At 36.3% G+C, this 21255-nt stretch overlaps 1 long non-coding RNA gene across 4 annotated transcripts; it reads right to left on the reverse strand.

Moving 5' to 3' along the window:
• Positions 1-7602: 7602 nt before the first annotated feature.
• On the reverse strand, positions 7603-20412 carry LOC141570685 (uncharacterized). Of its 4 annotated transcripts, XR_012495061.2 has the most exons (6): positions 20156-20412; positions 16628-16983; positions 16423-16509; positions 12775-12815; positions 11832-12681; positions 7603-8247 (listed from the first exon to the last, which is right to left on the reverse strand). It is a non-coding gene; the product is annotated as an uncharacterized LOC141570685 (long non-coding RNA). The 4 variants fall into 4 exon arrangements; XR_012495059.2 differs by lacking the exon at positions 7603-8247 and having other exon boundaries at positions 8787-12681; positions 16628-16868; XR_012495062.2 differs by lacking the exon at positions 7603-8247 and having other exon boundaries at positions 8787-12681; positions 16795-16983.
• Between the last annotated feature and the right edge of the window lie 843 nt (positions 20413-21255).

A 21255-nucleotide genomic window follows, 5' to 3' on the forward strand; every position in this document is an offset into this window, starting at 1 on the left:
ATGACCTCCAAAACAGAAGTAAATGTTTTTTACTGCTAACCAGAAATGTTTCCCCAAATGGCAGCAAATAGCACGAATGCCTGCCCCACTGAGAGATAATTACAGCAACACTTTTTTTTTTTTTTTTTAGCAGAGTGGAGATAGCGTCACAGCAGGATGAAGAGGGCTGGAATCACTAACTCTGATGGTCCAATCCTGGATCTCGCATGCCTAGCTCTCTTCTCTCAAGCTAGCTACTTAATGTCTTTTTGGAAGTCAGCTTCCTCCAATGAGACCTGCTCACATGTACTTCTTGTCTAAGCACCAGATAAGGCAGATGCTGCACAGAGGCAGTAGCCACAGCCTAATCTACAGCACAAAAGTGTTTTCCAGAAGCCCCACAAGCCCCAGGGTTTCCTAAATCACACAGCTTCATAAATTCCCCACCCATGTTGAAGGCTAGGGCCAGACTGAGGCCCTTCCTTGTACTGAAACCCAGCCCTTTGCTGGTTGTGGGCTCATTAGTCATGCACCTTGAGACTTGTAAAAGGGTGGATTTACTTTTCTTTGTATCTCTATATTGGTAGACTTCTAAATAGAAAATATTCAGCGTGTGTGTGTGTGTGTGTGTGTGTGTGTATTTCGTTTTTGTTTTTGCTTCAAGACAGTGAATTTCTAGATATCTGTACAAAATTTGAAAAATACCTCTTACTTCCCAGAGAAATCGTTTTTATAAAACAGAGATTCTATTTGTTACTTACAAAACATAGTTTGCTTTTTGGCGTCACCTGGAATATAGAGAAAACATACTCAGGGAGCTACTTGGACTGAGAACAGAGAGCAACACTTGATCTTGGCAATACATGAAAATGATGCTGTTGTCTTTTGCTTCAGTCATTACCAAAGAACTGAATTGGGTTGGAATAGGTACTTACTGAGCAGTAAAGGAGGCTGAGAGGAGAACAGATTTCATTTAAAAGGGGCAAGATCGAAGTGGTTTCTTACATGGACAAATTATTTGGTGTGCTTGAACCAAATAGTTAGCACAAAGCAATAGGCACCCAGTTTTTCATAGCCCTGCACAATACATTGTTGATTTCCGCTAGTTATTTCCTATATGGTACTCTAGTGGACTGAAAGGTGAATTGACTTCCGAAACAACCTATGTTTAAATAAAACCACAACTTATACTGAATGTTTTAGTCATACTAAATGCTTTGATATCCCATCTTTAATAAGGAACTAATTAAATGAAATCTCTCTGATATAAAGTAAAACATGTATTTAGTGCATTTTTATAACTTTTGTGACTATATAAAGTGACAGACGGTTATTTTGTAAAATAATTTGTGAATCTTACCTTGATTCTGAAAAGAACCTTGATTCTGAAAAGAACCTTGGTTCAAAAGAACAGGCTATGACTGACAAGATGGATAAGAAACAGTATTTGTGGGAGATTGTGGTGAAATGGAATAAACGAAGTCCTGGGGACATTTGTTTTGCCTGGTTTGGCCTAATCTGTTGACCATTTTGGCTCTTCACCCGTCTCATTAGAAATAGTTTTCAACAAAGATGTGGCAAATTACAACTAGTGTGTTAATGTGTTTGAGGAGGTTTTCCATTTTTCTTTCTTTGACGCTTTGAAAACAAGTTCTGGTGATTATTATAATTGAAGTCTACTTGCACCATGGATTTCTTTTATTTCTTTTTAACTGTGAGTTTGGGCTGGATCTCCACTGAGAGGAAGCAGAGATGGTACTGATCCTAACTTGGCAGAATGATTGGGTCCCACCCCAGCAGTCACCAAAACATTTGGGTTTAGTCAGAACACCAATTCGTCACTTCACAAAACCAAATCTCTTCTCCATCCCACAGTAACCTGTTCCTAGACCCCGGGGAGAATGAGACAGAAGTAAATAGACATGTTGAATAATAGGGCCTGGCTTACTCAGATGTTAGAGAAAGCTGAGACTGTTCTATTCTTTGAGTCTCTTGGAATGTTAAAATAAAAGAAGAAATGCTAGAACAGGATAGCAAAACATTTTAGCACATTTAAGCACTTAAAATCATACTTTAAACACATACAAAATAAAATCAAATAACCTTTTTAGAAGGCCAGATCAAATGGCCAAATTAGAGGCCCTTTGTGAATATAAGGCCCTAGCTAAGTGGCTTTCGAGGGGACACCTGTTTCTCAACGATTATAGCTCTTGCTCAGAGCTGGATGGAAGTAACAGGATCAGTTAACCTCACTTAATAGATAAGGAAACTGAGCCAAAGAGGGTAAATTATGTGCTTTAGAGCACAATTAGTTGATGAGAAAACACATCTCAGTGCACTCTCGATGCACATAGGAAGCACACGGAAGGTACAGAGGAGGCTGGTGGTGGGTGGGATGCAGTCGATGAGGCGATGACTATTGAGAGCTGTATCAGGGAAAATAAATCTCTGGCAAAGCCACCATAACAGAGACTGAGTCATGGCCAGATGTGTCTAATTAAGGCTCCAGATTGATAGTCCCACACAATTTCACTGAGGGCTACAAATATGACACTACTCCATAAGGTGAAATCAGAAGTTCCTTATTTCCAACACTCTTATTCTGTTTTTAGTCCTCCAGTTGGGAATCTATGTGAGATTCCATGGAGACAGGTGGCAATTTTTTCCAATGAATTTATAAGCTAGGAAGCAGGAACGTTAGGAGTTGATTTTCACTCAGTCTGTTTGTAAGACATTCTCTTCTCTGAGTCATGCTTTAACAATTTGGATCTCAGCCATGATTTTATTTGTTTGGGAGAATTTTACTTTTCTAGAGAGCCAGAATAATTTATTCCTTTTAGATATCAGAAGCATATACTGGGAAAGCTGCTTTGTGTGTCTTTCTGAGACTGTTGGGATTCTGGGCTCCTTAGTAACTTGGCCAGCCGTCTTGAATCAAATGTTAGGTGAGGATTATTGGCTGTATCTCCTCTAGATCATTTCCAGCTGTTAGTGCAACACAAAGATGAGATCTTCTGAGCCAAGGAAACTTGAAGTTTTTATTGGATCCCTATACAAAGATTGAATGCTCTGATTAAAAGGAAGTATCAATCCCCTGTGTTTTGAGGGTGTCAGGATATGGACACCACAACACTGTTAGTGGAAATATAATTTGATACAAACATTCTAGTATGCACTTTGACCATATGTATCAAAAACCACAAAATGCACATATTTTCCAATCCAAGATGGCAGACTGAATACATTCATTGGCCTCCCATTTCTTCCAAGACCTTATTGAATTATAAGCGTGGAAATATAGAATAGAATTCCCCCTTTATGTCTGTATCTCTCAGAGTTCAGTCAGGAAAACTGAGCAAAATAGTTCAATAGAGAGAACTCAATTTGGGGAACTTTTTTAAAAGGTGCAGGAACATCTAAAAAGCCAGATAAATTAGCAATTAGGTGGCACTATGACCACTAGGGCTGATGAGGCCAAAGAAGGTATTTTTGCCAGAGCCCAGGAGATAGGACCCCATGGCAGGAGCTAGAAACATGGCCAAAAGGGGTTGCTTGGGGTCACGGGTTGCTGGAAAAGATGGAAATAATATACCCACTTCTAGAGATGCTGGCCAAGGCAGAAAGAGAAGGGAGAAATAGCCTGCCTTTTTCCTCTCCCCTCTCTGCAGTATCCCATCAGTGTTTCCATTGCGCGGAACTAGATGGAAGCCAGTGGGCACAGAGATGTTATTTGCAGGGGTGTCTTCCCTATGGTAGAGAGCAGAGCAGAGGAAGTGAGAGTAATGGCTAAAAGCAAAAAGGCCCTTGCTTGAGGGAGGTAAAGCAAAAATAAACGAATGGGACTATATTAAACTAAAAAGCTTCTGCACAGCAGAAGAAACCATCGACAAAGAGGCAGCCATCCAAATGAGACAGGATATTTGCAAACAATACCTTTGATAAGGGGCTAATATCTAAAATATATAAAGAACTCGTAAAACTCAACAACAGAAAAAAGACAAACAATCCAATTGAAAAATGGACAGAGGACCTGAACAGACACTTCTCCCAAGAAGACATACAAACAGCCAACAGATATATGAAAAATGCTCAACTTCACTAGCTATTAAGGAAATGCAAATTAAAACCACAATGAGCTATCACCTCACACCTGTTAGAATGGTTCTCATCAATCAACAAGGTAAGTAGTAAGTGTTGGAGAGGCTGTGGAGAAAAAGGAACCCTCATATACTGCTGGTGGGCATATACATTGGTACAGCCACTATGGAAAACAGTATGGTGGTTCCTCAAAATATTAGGAATAGAATTACCATGTGATTCAGCAATCAATCCCTCTTCTGTATAACTACCCCCAAAAATCTGAAAACATTTACCCACAAAGATATATATATGTACCCCTATGTTCATTGCAACATTATTCACGGTGGCCAAGACATAGAAAAACCAAAGTGTCTTTCAACAGATGATTGGATAAAGAAGATGTGATATATATACACACACACACACGGAGTGTTACTTTGCCATCAGAAAAGATGAAATAGTGCCATTTGCGACAATATGGATGGATCTTGAGATCATGATGCTAAGCAAAATAAGTCAGACAGAAAACGTTGAGAACTATATGACTTCCCTCATATATGGGATATAAAACTGAAAGCAACAAATGAACAAGACAAGCAAACAAACAAAATCTCATAGACACAGACAACAATTTAGTGATTACCAGAGGGTAAGGGGGGAGGGAGGTGGTAGATGAGGATAAAAGTGCCAAATATATGGTGATGGAAGGAGAACTGATTCTGAGTGGTGAACACAAAATTTGACATACAGATGATGCATTATAGAAATGTACACTTGAAACCAACATAATTTTACAAACCAATATCAAACCAATAAATTTAATACAAATTTTAAAAAAGGGCCCCTGCCTGGCAAAACATACAAGAGAGAATGGAGTATGTGCATGCCACTAAAGGGTGAGATATTCAATAAATTTCTGGAACACAGAAAGTACACAAGAGCCATTAGAAGAATAGGGCAGAGAAATCGTCAGCCTAGAATAAACTCTGACACTCTGTGGAGGAAGAAAGCTAATCTTCCCTGTGGAACCCCAGAGATGCCTTGGGTGCTGAGTCAGTAAACACAACAGATGGGTGGAGGAGTGAGAGACTGAGCTAAAAGCAGAGAGATTACTTAGAGACCTGAATATGTTCAGATTTCTTCCAGTCAGCACCCCATCTACAATGTGTACACAGTGAACAGGTAGCTGGCATTTTACCCCCAGGCAAAGCATATGATGACTCCTCTCAAAAGAAACTGAACAAACTGGGAAAAGATAACATTTCCAAAATTGTTGGGAGGAAGCCATTATCATCTGTGCATTTTGCAGGCACTCAGCCTGACAGCCAGCTCCCTCTCCATTGATCCTCAATCAGAGTTTACCAGTCAACACTGCTTGGCCCATCCCAGGAAGAAATTCCAGAAGGAGGGGAGAGATCTACTAGGAAAACAGTCTTATTTACACAAAAGCAGAAACCTCTACTCCATCCACACAGGCCTCCTTTCTTAATAACACAATAAAGTCACTAGAATGCAAGGAGAACTAGCAATATAAAAAGAGAAATATCAAATCTAAAAAACATGAAAATATCCTTGGAGGAAGCTGAAATGATTTATGGAACAAAAAAGAACTTTAAAAATCATGCTTATGAATGTTCTCAGAAAGATTCAAGGATATATTACATCTACAAAATAAGTAGAACAACGAGAATGAGAAAGAGGTCTTAGAGATTTAAAAAATAATTGCCAGAATTAAAAATTTAGTAGTGGTACTAGAAAAATAAAATCAAATAAATTCTCCAAAGTGTTAAACAAAAACCAAAAGGTACCAAAACCCAAAAGGTAGCATATATAGATGAGGAAGAAACTGATGTAACCTCACATGAACTTCATTTCTTTGGCAGGCATTTACGATAACCAAGAAGCAGAAGTACCCTAAGTGTCTATCCATCAATGGATGATTGGATAAACAATGTGGTGTGTACATAAAATCAAGTATTCTTCAGCCTTAGAAAGGAAGGAAACCCCTTCACATGTTATAACATGGATGAACTTTGAAGACATTATCCTAAGTAAAATAAGCCATTCGCAAAAAGACAAATATGATTCCACTTCCATGCAGTATCTAAAATAGTCAAATTCATAGAAGCGGAAAGTAGAATAGTAGGTACCAGGGGCGGGAGGAAGAGCTGCTGCTTCGTGGGTGTAGTGTTTCAGTTCTGTGAGGTGAAAAGTCCTGGAGATCTGTTTCAGAACAATGCGAATGTGCCAAACACTGCTGAACTGTTCACTCAAGGTAGTTAAGTTGGTAAATTTTATGTTATGTGTTTTTTACCACTAAAAAGGTATATATTTTGGTAAACAACAGTATATATATATATATATATATATATATGTGTGTGTGTGTGTGTGTTTGTGTGTGTATATGTGTATATATATATATGTATATACATATATATATATATTTGAATGCATATTTAAAAATATAAGAGAGTATGCAACAAAATGGTTGTACCAGCTAGCAAAGCTTCAACTGAGACCTCTTCTCTTACCTGTCTAGATTCTCTGATATTATAGAGTAAGCACAAACTATTGTTATAATTATGGAAAAAAAAAACAATACTGTTTTCACTTTGAAAAATATAAAACAAAACTTCCATTGGAGTTTCCTAGCAGTGAATGACTCATATACAACAATCCACTATTTGGAAAGAAGCAATTACATTTTCCTGAGAAATTCAGGGCTTCACAACCCTGAACATTGTTGTATAGTAGGACATTGTTATATAGTGTCTGGATCTATGGGACTTCTGCATCCTCTGTCTAGTCTTGGGAAGGAGAAGCAAAAGTTAGGCAGCCCTCTTGCACATGAAGTGAAAAACCTAGTTATCACCAAAGAACACATTTTGTTTCATAAATTCCTTTAACTTTGAGGAACTGTGAAGCAGAGGTGGACACAGGGGAAAATGAAAGGAGGAGGGAAGTCATGGAGAAATTAGTTACTTTAGACAGAATCACCCAGCCTAAGTGTATGTTGATAATTTAGCTTTGTGGCACAACTCTTTTATCTTGACCTTGCCTGTGTACCGTGAGTCACAGTGACAAAAAGTGGGTCATTGCGTCACAATTGTTTTATGATTCTTTGTGTTTACCCTTTTGGTGCTTGAGACTGTGGTCCATCACTACACTATATTTCGTCATTAACCATTTTCCTTTTATTTTAAAAGACGGGCCAGATGAAATACAAGAAAGAGTTAAACTAAAAGATTGTCAAGATTATTAAAACCAAATGTTCAGAGAAAGAGTATCACTGTAAATGTTAAAATCTCTCTGTGGTAAAGTTTTAAGATTCTACCAGATATTAAAGTCCGTCGATTAGCTAATGTACATGGCAGTCAGCAAATCCACGGGTTACACTTGTATGGTGTTTAACCATTCTAATACAAATGGCTCCATCAACAACATTAAGTGCTGGTTAACATCACAAAAATTAGATGTTATTGTAATTATCTCGACAACCAAGAGTTTAAAAAAAACATTAGAATCAAGAAAGGTATCTGTAGAATGAATATAACAGTGGGTTATATGTCCATCAAAGATTTAACAAATCTTCAGTCTAATGTTAGTACTGGGAGCCTAGCCCATCTCTGTTCTTGTTGTTGGGCCTCAGTACCCACTTGTGGTTTGTCATCCTCATTTTTTTCTCACTTTGGGGTCTTCTCTATTTTTAAAGAATAACCCTGAAATATCCCATTTCTAATTCCTCTTTCCTTTCCTGTAATCCATTACTGAGTTTAGAATACATCTTCAATCTTTTAAAGAGAAGGAACATAGTTGCTGAAAATAAAATCATTTCAACAATTCAGTAATGTTTTTTGCACTGTAAGTGATGTTGCGGAATCACCTTCCAAAATTCTGGTCCACGTGCCTGATACACTCGTAAAGCCAAAACCCTGAGACACCGATGCTCGGAGATAAAGTTTTATTCTATTTGGCCAAAGCAAGAGGATGGGAGAGCAAGATCTCTCAAATCAGTCGCTCTCAAAAAACAAAAGTACAGGGTTTTTATGTAACTAGAGAGAAGGGGAGGAGGTGTTCTAGGGAATTAAGAGAGAAGTGAGTTTCTTTAGTCATAGAGGATCCTTTTTCGTATCAAACTCCTTTGGCATCAGTAGCTTGTTCCAGCTACCTTGGAGATATTCTTTCCTTCTGTAAAACAAATTTATAAGTTCTACTTGAGATCCTGAAGTTACCTCTTTCTGCTTGACAAAGAGACATCACACCAGCAACTTATGGCTACATTCCTAAGAACAAAAGGCATTGAGCTGTTAACACGTGTGAACAAAGGCCTAATTAAGAATTAAATTATTTCATTCTAGTTGACAAAAATACTAGGAGCATTAAAATCACAAGGGGCTCTACTACCGTTAACCAAAGTTTTAAAATACTTATATAATATTTCATAATATTTTGGAATCATGAAAAAGAAAGAAGTTGAGGGGTAAATAAAAGTAAATGAGATATAACAGAGAGAAAGAAAGGAAGGAAATAAGAAGAAAAGAGAAAATAAGAAAAGAGGGAGGGAAGAAGGGAGGGAGAGAGAGGGAGGCAAACGATTATAGAGCTGGTTTTATAGGTAAGTGCTTTTCCAATTTTAGCAATAGTCCAGACAAATCAATTGAATTTCCACCCCGTATCCAATTTGAACAAAAGTTCGTATCTGTAGAATAAAAATAAAATACCTGCAAAAATAGCCACAAGTCCTTTATTGAATCAAAGAGGACGTTTTCCCTAAATCATAGAGGTAAACTATTGCTACAGTTTTTCAAAAAACAGCATTATAATTTTTAAATAGCGTTATACAATGACATTATAAATAACAATATAATTTCAAAACATTATATTTTTTAAATAACATAATTCAAAAGGAAAATAAATACAATGTTTTTCTTGTTGCCTTCAGGATAATTTGAGAAGCAAGCCACACAAAATGTTTGAGTGGATTTGTGCTGACTTAGAAAACATTCTCAATATCTGGGTCTTAAAAAATTGTGCTAATCTTGCAAGTCCATAGCAGATCAAGAATAAGAACTGTCTTAGGACATTTGTTGGTTTTTCTTTAGTTTACGTGTAGCCAGCTGGTTTCTGACCTCTTTGTGTAAATATCCAGCTTTTCACATAATCAGATTCCATATTACCTTGTTATGACATCATTCTGGGCAGACTTTGATTCCTTACGAACTTTTCCAAATCATATTCATAGACTTAAATAACAATAAAAAGATTGCTACTTGTCTATTAAATACCACTGCTGGTGTTGTTAAAAAACACACGTATGCATGTACATGTGTATGTATGCACATATATACTACATATGCATCTGTCATATATGTATACTTATACATATACATATGTGCATAATAATGCATAGATTTACAGAGGTGTTAGAAACATACTGAAAAGTATATGCTACTTGATACTAGATTATTGAATTTCAGAAATGTTTGTATCTCCCTGGTGAAATATGTGTTTAAGTTACCTCTTTTTGCAGTTGTTACATGTTCATATTTTTGTTCAACTCATATTTTAAAAGCAGGCAAACTTAAACATAGGATTTAGAGATCCTGTTATATATTATTTTTCCACATGGATAGATGAAAATAAAGGTTAAGCTGTATTCTTTAGTACTCCGGAAGCCAGGGTATAAGATCACAATGATCTTGAAAGTTACCAAAAAGTAGTTTCTGATCAAGATAAATGACACCAGGCAGCTGTAAAAAGAATTCCCACTAGCCATTGACCCATAAACAGTGGTGTCATTTTTCATTTTTGAATAGTACCAAAATAAATTTAAAATAACACCAAATCTTTAGAGTTATAATGAAATGTCCTAAATTCCTCTTCAGACGATGTTATTTTAACTAGTGTTTTTTACGTTAAAAGATATTAAAACATTCTGATTTCTGCAGAACTTTGATGGCTGTTAAATGGGAATCATTTTTCTACGCTTCCCCAGCACCTAGAACAGTGCCTGGTACATAATAAGTGGTCAATAAATATTGTTAAATGAATGAATAAATCATTGAAATATTAACATATTAATGGCATGTGGAGATTTGGATACTAAAAGTGATATCATATACACAAAAGACAAATGCTCAGAACTAATAGACACATAATTATAATGAATGATTGCTGATCAGCTTTTCTGTTCCAGGCATTATGCCAATTGCTTTACATACGTTCTCTTATATAATGAACAAAATTGCCCTAGAGAAAGTAGTGGTTAGGCTATCTCACAGGAGAAACTGTGGCTTCAAAAATAATAATGTATTCAAAGTTACAGCTAATAATAAATGGTGGAGCCTAAGTTAAAATCCATTTTCACCCTGGCTCCAGAGTATACATTTTTTTTAGCAACTACAGAGGATGCAAAAAAAATGTATACACATTTTAAGAAAGGAAAAAAAAAAAAACTATTTTAAAATTGTAATTCTCAATATATACCGATAACAAATGAGAATACAAGTTATGTGTATACATTTTTTTGGCACCACTGGCATATAGCACTCTTTCAACGCACTGTGGTTTCATGGTAATTTTATGTTCTTTAGAATCAATCACAGACTATAGCTACAAAGAGAATGAAAAACTTTGTTTTACTGCTTCTAGAAGAATTAAGGCTGTCATGAAGCATTACATTTTCTATCAAGAAGTTACATGTTTTCGTTATTATAGTGAGCAGAAATTTAAATATTGATCAATTACATTATGCCTTCTCTATGCAGTGCATAGGAATTTATCCTGCAAATACATTTGCACAAGTAGGAAAAGAAGAAGGTGTAAGAATTTAACTGTTGCATTTTTTTTTTTTTTTCATAATAGCAAGGAACAGGCAACAGCCTCAGTGCAACTCAGTAGAGCCCTGGTAAAGCCAATTATGAATGTGTAGTGGATGGCTACACAGTTATTTAAAAGAATGAGAAATTAAATTCCTAGATTGAAAAGAAAATAACAAACTGCAGGTGAGTTCAACAGACTTTGGAATCAAGTAGGTCTTATTCCATCCCAGTTCAGGCCCACTTACCAGATATATGACCCTCGGTAATTATTTAACCTCTGAAGACCTCATTTTCCTCATCTGTAAGAAGTGGATATTAACAGTTTCTACTACAGGAGTTATAAATGGTATTGGTGAAGAAAATGTAGGTTCAGAATATATTTTTCTTAGTGTCATAGTATTTTAAGGATCCAATTCACATCCATAAGCAATTACCAACGGCAATGGTGAGAAAAGTCGGCCAGATCACTGGCCGGAGTTACAACACTTTCAGATTCCTTTTTTAAAAGACAATTTCTGACAGAAATTTTAAATATTATTAACTCTATCTTTTTTACTTACCAATTCAATTCCTTCTTTATATGGCATACTCAGTGGACCACCAATCAAATTATTTTATTGACTAAGGCAAGTGTTCATTAAATATCTTTTTCAGGAAGAAATGACTGACAATGTTTTTTTTTTTTTTTTTCCCCCCATTAAATCATTAACTCTATTAATTGCATGCCAGTAAGAAAAGAAGAGAGGCCCAAGATCAGCTCTCTGCTTGAATACTTAAACCTCATTCTCATTTGTAGCTTTCTTCTTGTCAATGTACAGTGAAAACATTCATAGTTTGGCCATAAAGTTGTCAACTGGCTTTGAGGGGAAAAAATCTAAATAGGCCAGCTCTCTGAGCCAATCTTTATTATTAGAGGCACAATGAATTCATTAATCTTATTCAGAGTTTTACCTTTGTCATCATGTTTTTGGTTTAATTTCCATCATGAAGAAAAACATGTTTTTAATTCTGAATCCAAACACTTGGACGTCTCCATCCTTGCGAAAAGCCAGTGTACATCTAAGTAAATTAAAGCAAAGCTTCAAAGTTACTTCCTCCATTCACTTCAACCTCAAAATAGAAAAATTAAAATTACTGTTTTCCAAAATTTACCACTTCACTTCCCTGTGGTTTACACTAAAACATTGGGAGATAAATGGGAGGTGAAATGGTCTTAGCATATAAAGCCTTAATGTAGGCAGTTTCCCCTTAGGATGAAGTCCAAATACTTTAACATGGCTTACACAGCTATTCTCGATGGGCCCCTGCTACATTTCCCAGTTCATTCCCTCTTCTAATTTCAGGTTTCAGCTTTTCTGAGCACACTTCATTTTCTCACGTGCTTACAGACCTTGCAAAATGCAATTCCTATGGCCTAGGACCACCTGCACCACTATCGCTTCTGTTTGACGTCTCCTCTCTAACTCCTACTTATCACTCTTTCTTCATCCTTCATCCAAGATGTCACTTCCTTTGTGAAGGTAGCACGGGTCCTGACTGGTTGAGGTAGCTCTTCAATATGCGTCCATGTTTCCGCATAGTTTCACTCTTTCCATGCACTTATCATAATCTGTTGGAAGTCCCACGAGGGAGGAGAGCTTGTCCTTCCTGTTTGTTCACTGATGGATTGCCAGCACTCAGTACAGTGTGCATGGCACAGAGAACTTTAACATACAAATGAGTGAATGCTAAATTTTCTCATCCTGAGCTTATGAAATGTTTCTCTACTCCAGGTCTTCAGAAGAAAACATGAGATAGGTTGCTGTTGGAAAACAGGATTCTTGTGTGATCTATTGATTCACAAGACAGCATGTATGAATCTTAATTGCATTTTGTAAAGTGAACGAAGTCATACCTAAAAGGCTGCATATAGTATGATTCCACATGTATGTCATTCTGGAAAAGGCAAAAGTATAGAGACAGGAAATAGATCAGCAGTTTCCAGGGGTTCTAGACGAAGGGATGGGGAAATTGACCACAAAGTGGTAGCACAGGGCAATTGAGGGTAGTGGAGTGGTCAGTACTGCACGGTAGGGTTGGATATATGACTATGCGTTTGTCAAAACTCATAGAGCTGCGTACTGTGCACCTGTCTGCAAATGTAAAAACATCTGACCAAGATGTTGAGAGAACCCAAGATAGGAGCAGAATGTGACAAAGGAATCTGTTAATACAAATATATAAAATAACTTCACTGAAGGGTGTGAGGAAGAAAGAAGCTGACTTAATGCGAGCAAACAGGGTTTTGACTGATACTATAAGAGTAAATATAAAAGGAACTGTTAAATTTAATTCTCACAGGGTTTTGCAGTTCTTAGTACATGTGTTAGGTTGGTACAAAAGTAATTGCAGCTGTTGCAATTATTTTTAACCTTTTAGGTTTGAATAAATAGTAAATACATTGTAATATTGAGAGCCGGGTTTCTCATTGTCAGAGAAAGAAAGTACAAATAAAGGAGTGAAGGCTGGAATGAAAACCACGGTGCTGGATTAGAGTCAGAGAGATCAGAATGAACTCATGTATATTTAAGGATGGATCAATCGATCAATTGATAGAGCATATATTAAATATATATTTGTATATGTACAGATAAAGATACAGAAATAAATAATGTGTGTAAATGAATATATATGTGTATATGTAAATACACAGATAGATACAGAAATATAGAAATATATATATATATATATATATATATATAGAGAGAGAGAGAGAGAGAGAGAGAGAGAGAGAGAGAGAGAGAGAGAAATATATAGCTCTGCTGAGGGCCTAGAAATAGTGACACCCCAGTAGAAGCCAGCACTCCAAACTCATTGATTTCTAAATACCATGCTTCACTAAAAGGAACTAGGGCTCCTTGGAGAAATTTTTGGTTCTTGTTCTGTGGTGGCAAACATACAAAATGAGTCTAAAGCATATTGTTATAATAAAAGATATGGAAGTAAGGATAATAATTTCTTAAAAACCAGGATGTGGACATGTTCAAAAGAACACAAGAGAAAGAGTTATGAATAGGCAAAGCTGTAACAATCTGAGCAAGAAAATAAATAACAATAGTATTGGATTATAAGAATGAAAGAGATAACCATACGTTTATAGAGATATTAATAAATGATTAAATAAATAACTAGATAGGGGAGATGGGACAAACATTTCTTATGGAAGAATTCCAATTAATACATGTAGAAGAAATTAAGGAAATAGAAAATTCAGCATTAGAAAGAACTCCACACTAATAAGTGCTGCATGTAAAAATCAGTGATGATGAATGCTAAAATTAGTGGGTGAATCTTTAAAGAGAAATAGGATGTTTGTATAGCCTCAATGTATCTCCCTCAAAATATTTATTAATTACTGTGGTGGTTTTCACATATGTCCACAAGTTCAAGAAGGTGGAGTTTCATTTCTCTTCTCTTATGTATGGGCTAAACTTGGTGACTTGCTTCTGATGAGTAGACTATAAAAAGGGAAAAAGAGTAACTTTACATTAGAGAAAAGTGGCAGATCCCAAGTTTACCAACAGACCAAGTATAACATCTCCAGTGCTAGGACAGATCAAAATCATGTACCCGAAATCTATAACCTCAGTCTAATCATGAGAAATATCACACAACTACAAATTGAGGGAAATCTTACAAAATCCCTGACCACAAAAGTGTCACACTCGTGAAAGACAAGACCAGACCAAGAAACTGCCACAGATTAGACGATGCTAAGGAGACATGGCAAGTAAATTTAATGGAGTATCATGAATTGGATCGTGAAACAGAAAAAGACATTTGTGGAAAAACTGAGGCAACCTGAAAGGGCTTTAGTTAACAGTATTGTACCAATGTTAATTTTACTTTTGATAAATGTATCATAGTTATGTGAGATGTTGACATTAGAGGAAGCTTGGTGAAAGGAATTATGGAAGCTCTCTGTGCTGTTTTTACAACTCTTTCAAATCTAAGCTTATTCAAAGGAAAAAGTAAAAAAGAAAAAGAAAGGATACTGGGTTGTTCATTGATTTGCTGAGATCGTAGAGATATCAGACTCAGAGACCACAGAGCCACAAAAAATGTCCCAAATAGTACAGTGGAACTGAACTCCCCAGTATGTTGCTACCATTGCTGCTTTGAACTGCCAGCATCCCTGGCATGTCATAAGATTCTTTCACAGGGCCACGGTCACTGCCGCCCTGGGAATGGGGATCTTGTTGCAGTCGCACCGACTCTAGAAAGAATTCCCTGATGCTCCTACTTCCTTTGCATCAAAAGCCCGCTATTCAAAATATGGGGTGTGTTATGTGATTACAGGTAGTCAGGTCATAGACCTATACCCAGCTTTAAGAGAAACTGAGAAAGTGAGTGTCTGGCATTTTTGTCAGCTTCTCTACGGGAGGAGGTCCTCAAACATACAAAGAGAGTTCAGGTACTTGGCAGTCAAGAAATGTACACCTGAAGCTGAATAATAATGTCAACTATAATTTTATATATATATATATATATATATATATATATATATATATATATATATATATATATATATGTGTGTATACCTATATATATGTGTGTGTGTATATGTGTATATATATACACACATATATATAGGTATATATATAAAACTGTATATATAGATATATAGGTAGTCACAGGATGTGGAGTACAGCATAGGAAATAGAGTCAATGGAATTGTAACAGCTGTATATGATGTCAGATGGTTAGTAGTTTGGAGGAGAGGGGTTATCGCTTTGTGAGGGGTGTAAATGTCTAACTATTACATTGTTTTGTACACCTTAAACTAAATTTAAAAAATGAAAAAGTATCTACTATATTTTGTGAATATAATATTGGTACATTCACACTAATGTAAAGTCTTAGAACAATTTGATTCAGTATATCTAATTTCATAAAACAGAAAATTAGATAGATAGAAAAGTAAAGAGAAGACTGCTTTGTTTAAGCTTTAAAGGATATGTATTTTGATTTGACTTTCCTGCCTCGTGTTCCTCTTACAACTCATCATTTTCCTTTTACTGTCAGTCCTGCCCCTGAAAAAAGAAAAAGGAAATGCAACGAAAAAGCATTGCGTTGTTTGTTTCCAAATGTAAATATTTCTTCCTCTCTCACTGAAGACAATTTTTAGTCACAGATGCTTCTTAAGTTTTAAATACACATCACTTGAATTGCTAGTAAAATGCTTCAATGATTGAGTTTATAAAAGAAACCACATAGATATTGATTTGTACTCAAGCCTTAAAAATCAAATAAGCACTTATTTTTTCTTTTCCTTTTCTTCTGTGAGCGATGAATTCAACGCTGACAGGAATGTGGGTGGGACTGAGCTATTATCATCATCCTGGGATCAAGTCCCTCCCTGTTGTTCCCATGCCACTTTCAGTCCCGTTCATGGTCCCTGCTTCTACCCCATTTGTTCTTTTTAAACTTATGTACAGTTAACTGCCTTTTGAAGTGGAGAGAAATAGAACAGATACACTTTGGCCAATGAATACTTTCTTACCTTCATAAGAGAATCTGGTTGCCACCACAATGAAGTGTCCAAAGAAAGAGACAGGACAAAAATGTCTCTGTAAACATTAATTATTACCTGTTGCCAGGGGATTTGGAAAAAAAAAAAAAATTAAGAATGTCTTTGTGTGAAAATTCGTTATAAAAATCCTACTCTTAACCAAAATCTTGGCTAATCATGGAGTTACATTACTTACAACCATGCTAGGAAAGCTAGTCTTGAGCATCCCATTGTAAGCCAGCCATGCAGAAAGATATGGCAAAAACTGGGTAGGCAACAGAAGATGGAGGGCCAGATTCATTCCTTGTAAAAATGCCCATTCAGCTTCAAGGAGTAGGGCAGACACACCCCTCTGGACCCTACCTTCACCTCCAGGTCATGGTTTCCTGTGGTATTTTAAGCCCATTAGAATTTTCAAATTTTCTTTCTTCGTAAGTCTGAAAGTACAACAAAGAGAAGATTCTTTCTTTCTGACTGTGTGAAAACACAAAACTGAAACTCAAAAAATCGGGTTGTAATAAAGAAAAGCGTAATTTCTGCCTCCCAGCATTCCTAAATAATGGAGAGAAAAGAGGAACAGCCATAAGTCTTAACACAAGAGACGGGAGAGGGAGAATGATTGAGATATTTTGATAAAAATGCTATCAATAGTAATAGCTAACACTGAGCACTTAGCATGTGCCAGACACTGTTTTAAATGCTTTATGTTGCCTAACTTGTTTAATCCTCAAAACAACACTACGATATAGGTACTATTATTTTAGTGACTTAACAGATAAGAAAGGTGAGCCCAGAGATTTTACTCAAACTGCCAATTGACACAGCTACTAAGAGTGGAAGGCAGGATTTGAACTCAAGAAATTTGCCCAGACTCCCCTACGTGAGCGTTTATGAAGTCCAGGGTCCCCCTGATTTGTCAAGGGGAGGGCAGTAGTTTCCTCAGCAGATTCCCGCAGGTTTAGTGGAGAGAGAACTGATCCAACTGCATATTCTGCTGTGCCTGGGTGGTGGTTGGGAGCAGTCATGGCTCTTACAAGATCAGCCAGGCCTTTGCAGACAAGGCCAGATGTGCAAGTAACACATCCAGTTTCCCAGTTTCCAGCAGTAAGTACCAATCATAATCTTTGATTTAAAACATTTGCACCAATGTTCATACTCCAGCACTGTTTTAGTTAGGATAAATAACATTAGCTGCTCTTAAAATTCTCAGTGGCCTAAAACAATAAAAATTTATCTCTTTCTATTGTCACTCTCTAATGCAGGTTGCGTGGGGGGGTGGGGGGGAGGCCTGATTCACCCAGTCATTCAAAGACCTAATTTGCTTCCTTCTTCAACACAGATCTGGTGTCGTCTAGATGAGGAAAGAGAGAGAGAATAGAGGGCGCCAAGAGAGATTGTTAGAGACCAGGCATATTGCTTTTACCTACATTTAATTGGTCAGAATGTCAAGAGGCTAGGAAATGTGGTTTAATGTTGGTCCCAGGTAGAAGAAGAAAGTCATGTGTGTATCTAAGGGCATTGGCCTTCTCTGCTACCAAAACTCTAACCAATTTCATCCACTGTGTTTTTGTGGCAGGGCTTATAGGCTCCAACTAATGTACGAGATAATCTAGGAACCAAAGAGAGAAAGTCTCATTACAAATTAGCTTGCAGGACTCTGCAATGCACACCTGTCTTCCCCAATCCTCTTTGTTAAGTTTCTCTCACTTCCTAGTGGGATCAACTTGTGAACCTGGCTCCTGGCTGTAACTGGTTTTAATCCTTTAAATTCTGTCAATGAAATGTCCCCCCACTGCTTTGCCCACCACTAAGGTACTCATAATTATGTTTGAGAATATATTTCTTTAGTCTCCCAACATTGTCTTAGTGGAGTGAATTGCTATTAGCTATGCAAATATTTCTATATTTGAATTTATTAAAAATAAAATCATGACAAATTTCTTAAAAGGTATGTTTTATTTCCAACCTTATAAAATAATGAGACATGAAAATATAAGATATTCTGACATCGCAGTCTTCAGTATTTGTGTTAAGTAATATAGGCTATATCCAAACGTTTAGAAAAATGCTCATGTTAAGAGACCAGGAGCATGTTAGGAGAGCTAAATGGCTTGTCATGGATGGCTCACTAAACCAAAGGGTTTAGCATTTCTTATCGTTTGCTTTAGAAGCAATCAGCTTCGGTTTAGTGATAAAAGAAGAATTTAGCTGATCTCTAGTGATTACAGTGGGAAGTAAAGGTCAAGAGCTTAGGCTCTAAGGCAGACTTCTTGGATTTTATTAGCTGTATGTCCTTGGACAGGTCACTTAACATTTTTGTGCCTCAGTCTCCTCCACTATAAAACAGGTAATAATAGTACCTATCCCATAGAGTTGATGAAAGAATTAAATGAATTTAATTCCCATAAAAACCTTATGGGATCACTACTACTGTTTTATTTTGATACATGTAAAAACACTTAGAGTAGTGCTTGACACATATTAAGTAATCAGTAAATATTAGCCATAATTATTATTATTATTAGTAGTAGTAGTAGTAGTATTACTTTCACCCCTTCTAATCAAGAAACAATTTTTTTTCATTTTGCATTTTCTGATAGAAACTATTATTTTTGTTTTTAATAGTTGAAAATCATTATGTTACACTATAGTCCAGAAAGAAATATTGCAGTGAGGATTAATTGTCAATACATCCAATAGTCAAAAGTCAGCAAGCTTGTGCACTGATTCTCACCCATCATTCATTCATTCATTCATTCAATGTGTATTGCATGCCTACTCTATGCCAGTATTATTGTTCTTATTAACTATGTGCACTGGAACAATGTCCTTTACCTCTCCGAGCTTGATTTGCTTCATCTGAGAGGAGACTAGTGTCTACTTTCATCTTTGTTGTGGGAGTTAGTTAAGTTAGAAAATTTGTGGAGCAGTGGCTAGGAACCCAGCTTATAATAAGCACTCAATAATTAAATTATTATTCTTAAAAAAATTAATATGCAAAGGTCTTTATCCTGAAACATGGTTCTTTCATACAGTTTTTCAAACGGCAGATCTTGATTCATTGGTAAGTGGTAAAATCAATTTTTAAAAATAGAATCAACATTTTTAAAAACCAATATTTAAAAAAATAGAATAAACTACAATGGAATAGTATAGACTGAATAAAGAGATTAAAACACTACAGGTAAGAGTACATCACGTGGACTGAAACATTAATTTCACCTATATAAATATCTACACGTATATGGGTATTTGTCATATTTCTTACTAAGGGTTGCAGTTTAAAAAGTATGAAAGTTTTTTAATAGGTGCTGTGTTGGCACCTTTAATTTCCCAGAAGTCAGAGAACATTGTGTTTGTTATGAAGCTAGTTCGAAGAAATATCTTTACCAGCATGTGGCAGAAATAAGTTCATACAGGATTTTTAAATCAATCAATACCAAGCTTGCTTGGTGGTTTGGTAGACAGGGTTAAAACCATTACCTAAAAATGAAATATCAGTTTTACTGACAAATTGTATTTTTCTCTGCTACTTCTGCTCACTGTCATTTTGTAAAATAAAAAAGTCATTTACAATGGAGATAAGTCATGTGGATACACAGTACCTTTGAAACATTCTGCATTAAACCTGCCTCTTCCTAGGTGCAGGGAAACCCAGCAGTCCTCTGTTGTTTCTAGTATACATACTGACACAGACAAAAAGGAGAGAGCTGTCACCAATTACCTGAAATACTAGGTGAATAATCGCCATCTTCTCAGGAGAGTCCTTTGCCCTAAAAGCCTTCAACTTCAGATCATCCATCTTTAGAGTTTCCTGGGCACATAGGCCTCCTGTCTCTTTTTCCAAATTAAGGGCACTCAGCAGAGCTGCCACACTGACACTAATGAGTTCTCTGAGACTAATCTACACGGTAATGAGAACTGGAATCTGTCATTCACTCTCCCGGGAGGTAACAGTTCACACGCCGTTACATCACCCTATTAAAATAACTTATTAGCTGTGTCGCTTGTCTGCTACTATTCATTAAGAAGGTGTGACCAAAGAGACATGTATTTGAACAAATGATGAACTTGAATTTGAATTGTTCTCCATTTTGTTGGAATGCTCCCATGCTGTAAGTGAATGAAAGCATTTTATACAGATCGTAGGTACTTTGAGGAAGTGTCAACACAGTGATGACTTTTCACCAATTAGATTAAAAAAAAAAAAGACTATCTCTATGCCATTCAAAATGTGTGAGGAACTTGTATGCTCAATTCCCTGCATTTTCGTCTCCCAAGAAATACTTTTTGCAAGAGGCTTTTATTATAGGCATAATGTCTTAGGCCATGAAACCACTGATTAATCATTCTGAAAGCTAAATTGGGGAGGGTAAATTTAGATGGAGTAATATGGAATTGGGTGCAATTTTAATCACAAGCCCACCAAATTATGTAAACATTTCTTTGCTCTTTTTGTCAATACAATGCCTCAATAAGAGCACAGCTTTTCACCTTATATGGAAGTTATTTAAGTCCTGACTCTTCCTTTTGGTGGTTGTGTGATCTTAGAGGAAATTACTTACCTTTTTTATCCTCACTTACTTCATCTGTAGAATGAGAGTAAACTAGTATCTATCTCATTTTTGAGATTGTCGAGAGGATTAAATGTGCTTACACAGTGCTTGGCCCATGGTAAGTACTCAATAATTCCTATTATTATTATTGTCTTAATCACCATCGTTATCCAGTCCTCCTCCTCCAAGGAAAAAATTCGGAGAATTTTTCTGTTTTTGCGTTGTTAAATTAAATTTTGGGGGGGGAGGTGGGGAGAGAAGGTGGGCT

Source organism: Rhinolophus sinicus, chromosome 3, assembly GCF_057876585.1.
Source record: "Rhinolophus sinicus isolate RSI-liver-muscle chromosome 3, RSI-T2T, whole genome shotgun sequence".
Classification (NCBI taxonomy): Eukaryota; Metazoa; Chordata; class Mammalia; order Chiroptera; family Rhinolophidae; genus Rhinolophus; species Rhinolophus sinicus.